Consider the following 6,869-nt stretch of genomic DNA (forward strand, 5'->3'; position numbering starts at 1 on the left):
GTCAAAATTGAAGGAATTATGACGGCAGATGTCTACATTGACATAATTAATAAAAATTTGGAGGAGTCTTTGCTGAAACTCGGGCTAGAAGATAATTTTATTTTTCAGCAAGATAACGACCCGAAACATACAGCAAAGAAAAGTCAAGCTTTTTTCCGTACCTGTAGACTCAAACAGCTCGAATGGCCTCCACAGTCTCCAGATTTGAACCCAATCGAAAATCTGTGGGCGATTCTGGATAATAGAGTTCACAAATATGGAATAACTAATAAAAACTCTTATTTTGAAGCGTTACAAAAAGCATGGGAGAATCTGGACTCACAACATTTGCAAAATCTAGTTGAAAGTATACCAAAAGACTTAGGCGATCCTGGAGTTGCTAGTGAACTATTTTTTCACTAGCTCTCGTAACAGTGACCGTCCGCTAGCGACACCACCGACAGACTTGACAATTACCGACATGTCGGGAAGACGTGAATGCTTCAAAACTCTGAAGCATTTGGAACGTCAAGTGGACTAGGCAATTTCCCAACATCATTTCGATATATATATGTATATGAATGCATTCTATGAAATAAAATTGTCTCGTTATTATATAAAATAAAAATAAATAAATATACAGACTAATAATAAACATTATATATCGTTTTTCTATTATATAATATAAAATAAATAAGCACAATTTATAAATTTTCTTATATAATTTTTCAAAAATTTTAAAAGTTTACTAAAAATATTTGTAACGCACGAAAAGATTGATAAACCCGTTATATTCTTTCCATTACATATTGATAAGTTTAAAAAGTAGTTATGATTCCATATGATCCCATTAAATTGTCATACATAAAAAATCTTTTCTCAATGCAATATTTAATAAAGTACATACAAACTGCAACTAAATTATATATATATATATGTATATATATAAATATTATATTAATATTAATATTAATAATAATTTTAATATTAATATCACAAATAGCTCTATAATATACAGGGTGGGGCAGTTAAGGTGTTACAGACTTATATCTCGGAAACGAAGCATTTTAGAGAAAAATGTTTCAGACAAAAGTTGCAGGGTTGGAAGGGGGCCACTCAGTGGAGGTAACAAATTGGTCATTCGTGGTCATTTTCAAGGTCATTTAAAGGTCAAGTCCAATTTTTTAAACAGAAACCCATACTTTTTATTGCAGATTCTGATTCTCCGTCGAAAAGTAAGTAACTTTTGTTGGAAACATTTTTTTTTAAATACCCTCCTCATCCCGAAAACACAGGTTCAACCTTTGGTGGATCAATGATAATAACTCGCTTTATAACAGACACTGAAGTTTTTTTTTTAGTATTTTACTGTTTACCGTCAGCGCTAGCGTTACCCAGTGTGCACCACGTGGAGGTTGCTGATCGGATTTGCACACCTTGTGGCCCTGAAAAGGGCCGATTGCTCTGCTTTACACTAAGAAGCAGTACGTAATTTCAGAAGAAGAAGTATATTATGTTTAGAAAATGCTGGAGGACATTTTGAACATCTCATGGATTAGTGTAAAGCGAAGCAACCGGCCTTTTTCAGGGCCACAAGGTGTGCAAATCCGATCAGCAACCTCCACGTGGTGCACACTGGGTAACGCTAATGCTGACGGTAAACAGTAAAATACTAAAAAAAAAACTTCAGTGTCTGTTATAAAGCGAGTTATTATCATTGGTCCACTAAAGGTTGAACCTGTGTTTTCGGGATGAGGAGGGCATTTAAAAAAAAATGTTTCCAACAAAAGTTACTTACTTTTCGACGGAGAATCAGAATCTGCAATAAAAAGTATGGGTTTCTGTTTAAAAAATTGGACTTGACCTTTAAATGACCTTGAAAATGACCACGAATGACCAATCTGTTACCTCCACTGAGTGGCCCCCTTCCAACCCTGCAACTTTTGTCTGAAACATTTTTCTCTAAAATGCTTCGTTTCCGAGATATAAGTCTGTAACACCTTAACTGCCCCACCCTGTATATATTATATACTACTTATATATATTATAGAGCTATTTGTAATATTAATATTAATATATACAGGGTGTTTCAGAAATAGGTAGCCAAACTTTAAGATTATATTCTACTCACTGTAAGGGTGAAAAAAGCATATCAACATAGGTCTGGAAATGCTTCCTTTGCAAGTTATGAACACTTTTTATTTACAACAAACTTTCATAAAAAAACGTTTCTCATTACATTAATGCGGAAAATAATTTCTTTCTGCATCAATGCAAGCCATATCGAAGTTTCATGGAGTCAAAAACGTTCAAAAATTCCTAGGGACATTTTAAGATTCTCATTTATGATACTCGCTACTGTGCTACTGTGGACGTACTAGATCGTATTATCGCTTTGTGTGACAAAATACGAAATATTTCAGGAAGTTTTGAATATCTTCAACAATCTATGGAACGCCAATCTGAAGTATTTCCAGCAATTTCTTTAATGAAACGTCCTTTTACCAAAGTTTGTTGTAACAAAAAATGTTCATAACTTGGAAAGGAAACATTTCCGGACTTATGTTGATATGACTTTTTTTCATCCTTATAGTGAATAGAATATAATCTTAAAGTTTGGCCACCTATTTCTGAAACAACCTGTATATTAAGGGGTTACATACCTCCATAGCGGCGAAAAATTGATATGTTTGGGGAATTTTTTTAGGGGATACATCTGAAATAATAAAGTAAAATATGAATTGCATATGATTTACTGGTCCTTTAAGTGTAAAAAAATAATTAATAATAAATTTTTGAATATTAATAAAATGAAGTTTTGTGGCATTAATTGGACCGCTGCTGAAAAAATGTCCCCTCAGAGTCGGCATGATATCTTCTTGTAACATTGATGGATCTGATAAATGCAAGAAATTTCTTGTAAAGTAATGTTGTACATAGTTATAGTCTGTCGAGCCAAATTTTTTAATTTCAAAAAAATAAACAATTTATGCCATGTCAAAGTTGAACTTCATGTTTTCATGAAAAATTTCGGTCTTTACTTGTTTATAAAAATTGTATTAAACAAAATTGCAAAACAATGGCTCGACAGACTATAGACAAAACGATTACGAAGATTTGAGAACAAAAAATTTTTTAAAATATTGAAAACTCTTCGAGTTATTGTGCCGACCGTGTCAAAAAAACTGGTTTCAAGAAAAACGCGTTTAAAGTTTGAGAAGTAAAAATCGTGTAAATATTAATGTAAAATTAACCAAGTAAAAATTAACTTATCTTGTATATAAATACCAAATAAAAAGTAACCTATTTAAAAAATGTACAATTAACCAAGTAAAAATTAACTTATCTCGTATATAAATATGCTCGAAGAAACCAATGTGGTAGTTTCTTTAACTTTCAAAAAAGAACTCTACAAAACTAATGATATCTTTCAAACCCGAAGTTCTTTCAAAAAAGAACTCTACAAAACTAATGATATTAACAAATTGCGCCAACTACAATGGGTATTTATGCAAACCAGAAAATCTATTACTTTTTATTATTACTCTTTGGCCGATATTATTTGTTGATTCTTATTTAAAACCATGTTAAGTACAAAAAATTCTTTCAAAAAAGAACTCTACAAAACTAATGCTAATGCGGCTCTGTGATTGGTTTCAAACATCTTATGATTGTTTTTAAGACGGTCTTAAAGATTTTATTTGAAAAAAATAAACGATATAATAATATTAAGCAGATATTTTTATACGAATAAATATTTTAATACATATAATACTTGGCGCTGCTAAACCGAATACAAAATTGTTTTAGACCGAATCAATATGTTAATTATCTTATTCTCTTTCTTTCTCTCTTGTGAATGTGTGTGTGTGTGTGTGGGTGGGTGGGTGGGTGGGTGGGTGAGTGTGTGTGTGTGGGGGGGTGTTCTGCATACGTGTGTGTATTGTGTGTATGCGTGTAACATTAGAATTAAGTATAGAATAAGTTAATTAACTACATTTGTACATATGTAAATTACAGTCGAAAGAAATTATTGTAATTTTTAGATTATTTAAATACAAAGAGAATTTTGTATTTAAATTTTCTCGTCTATTTTATTACCAAGATCTCTAAAATCTTGCATTGCTTCACTAGCTTCTATATTTTGAACGCCTATCGGATTGTCAGGGTCATCCTGAGACACGTTTTTTTGTAATTTTTCATCTAGTAATTGCCGAACTAACTCTTACGCAGTTTCAAATGCTTTTTTTAATTCTTCTAGCTTTTCATGGTATTGCAATGCCTCCGTAAGATGCAGTTTTACTTTATGAAATGATTCTGCATAAGTATTACAACTATCTCTAAGATCCTCTAATTTCCGCCATGGTTTAAACATAAAGCAGAAAAGAAAAGAAATATTCTTCCGGTCGATTATTAACATTATGTTTATAATGATTAATAAGACATCCACGTTGACGCCGTTTAAGGTAATGACTATTATCTATTTTATAGTATTCAATAATATTATTTCGCGGTTCGATTGTCGTGATATCATACCATTGTGCGAATTCATAAAGAGACACAGATTCTAATTCTTCCGGTCTATTCGGATAATAATTATCTACTAAAGATGGATGAAATATATCTGTAGATTCACCATCAAGAGCTTCAATTTCTTTACGATTTTTTAATTTCCTCTGCCGTATTACATTAACATCTAACCATTTAATCGTCGTATTTCGATCAGTCCCATATAAAGGAATACCTAGCAACGTATCAGCAGCTTCAAGAGCTCCACATTCTCTTTTGCTTATGGATCGTAAACCAAAATTCCATAGAACACTTGCCAATGATTTATTTTTATTATTCTTACAATTGGCAAGATCAAAATCAGATAACTCACTTTTCGCTGCTTTATTCAAATATTTGGTAACGTACCAAGTGAGCAATGTCGACTTTTCACCAATAAATTGTATATCCATATTTCCTTCCCATGCAGTAAGAGTAGCAGGATTATAATCATTAATATCGACTTCTTTATTTTTTCGAGGAAGATCGTACAATCTGCTTTTATGTTTTAATTGTTTTCTACCTGCTATTGCAGTTGGCACATCTCTCATATTTACTGTTTCAGTAACGGGACGAGGAAATCCAAACCGACACCTACGAACAACTTTACGTCCTACTTTTTTAGAACGTAGACAATAATCATTATGTTTGTGTCGTTGATGCGTATCAACGCGTCTGTACAATAATGGCGAAATATTTTTATCTGGCAGTTTGCAGCTTATGTATTTTGAAATAAATTCAGACACTTCTTGAATAGAAGATTCATCGAAAATCGGTGCATCTTTAATCCAAATTAGTAAATGGAAATGTTGTATACCTCTACCTTGATATTCTCGTCGCCAAAAATAGTGTGTTACTTCACCGATCGGACAATCTTTGGAACAAATAAAATCAAGCATTGCCCGAAATTTATTATCAAGAAATCTCGACGTTGATACAGGATCTTTAGCAACAAGTGCACTGGTACTCAATGAAGAGTTTTGCCATCCATTGACTTCACGAATATATTCACCTAAGTCGTCCCATAGCCATTCACTAGGACTTAACGTTAGAAACCATGTTGCAGGTCCGTAATGTTGTGTCATACAAGACAAATCACTTCTCGGTCTACGCCAATATCGTTCCGTATTTCGAAGTGAAGAAAACATTGTATTTAAGTTAGATTCCAAAATTTCTTTCGACTAGCCTCTAAATACTCCGCAGGCGTTTAACGAATCCGTGGATTAGTTATATTCAGTTTATGGTAAATTCCACGACTTAACTGACGAATAATCGCCTTATTTAACTCATAAAACAAGTATTGTTGATTTACTCTAAATTATGGATGCCTAGACGTAAAACGACATTTAACATACTCATGTTCCTGAAGTTTCACCGGTCTAGTTTCATCACATTCGCCATTACAACCAAGTGGGAATAAATCTGGAAAACACATCAAATCCAAATTTTTTTCCCGATTATCCAAGGGTGAATCCTGAATTGGTAACACTTGATATAAGGTACTCGCAGTTTGATTTTCTTTATTTGCATGTAGAGGAACTATAGTAAACAACTGCTCGTAATAACTATCATCTTTATTTTTTTGAGTCAGCATTGCCTTACGTTGGTCATGTAATGTAACTTCTACATCATTTTCTGTTTCTACAGCATTTTCTGTTTCTTGCATTTCAAATTCTACATTATCCAAATTCCCTAAAAATAGTTTATTGTGAGTTTCGGGCAGTACAATTTTAGAATATAAAGGATTATTATTTTTCAACCATATTAGAGCTTCAAATACTTTTTTAATATCCACTAAATCTTCCCAGATAATTTTTGATTTAGTTGGAACATTTCAAAAGTAAAATAAATTCGTGATTTAGGTTTATTGGATCAGTGTTAGAACATAATTTATTTAAAGTCTGTTGTAAAGGAAGTGGTAAATGAAATGTCCTACTTTTAACTTTTTGTATCTTTTGTCTTTCAGGTATTTTGTTATTAATAACTGTTCCCATTTTAACAACAGTTTGAAAAGCTTTAGCTCTTTGTAAAAGCAACTTCTCAAAATCATGAAGAGACGATATTACCTCAGGTACATCATTTACAGAGAGATTATTTAGAATGCAGTAAGCAGGCATCAAACCGCTACGAAATTTCCTATCACAATAATGACATATATATTGCGGATTGATTTTTTGTTGCTCTACATATGCCACCAAATCTTTCCAAATTGGATTAGTTCGTGCTTTTTTACGTTCACTAAGTTTAGAAACACTTCTGTTATAACAAAGTCTCTCACACGATATACAAATATACCGCGGTGTGTCCAGTGAACGTTTTTTCAAAACCGTAAATGCATTATG

This window comes from Ooceraea biroi, chromosome 8, assembly GCF_003672135.1.
Source record: "Ooceraea biroi isolate clonal line C1 chromosome 8, Obir_v5.4, whole genome shotgun sequence".
Lineage (NCBI taxonomy): Eukaryota > Metazoa > Arthropoda > Insecta > Hymenoptera > Formicidae > Ooceraea > Ooceraea biroi.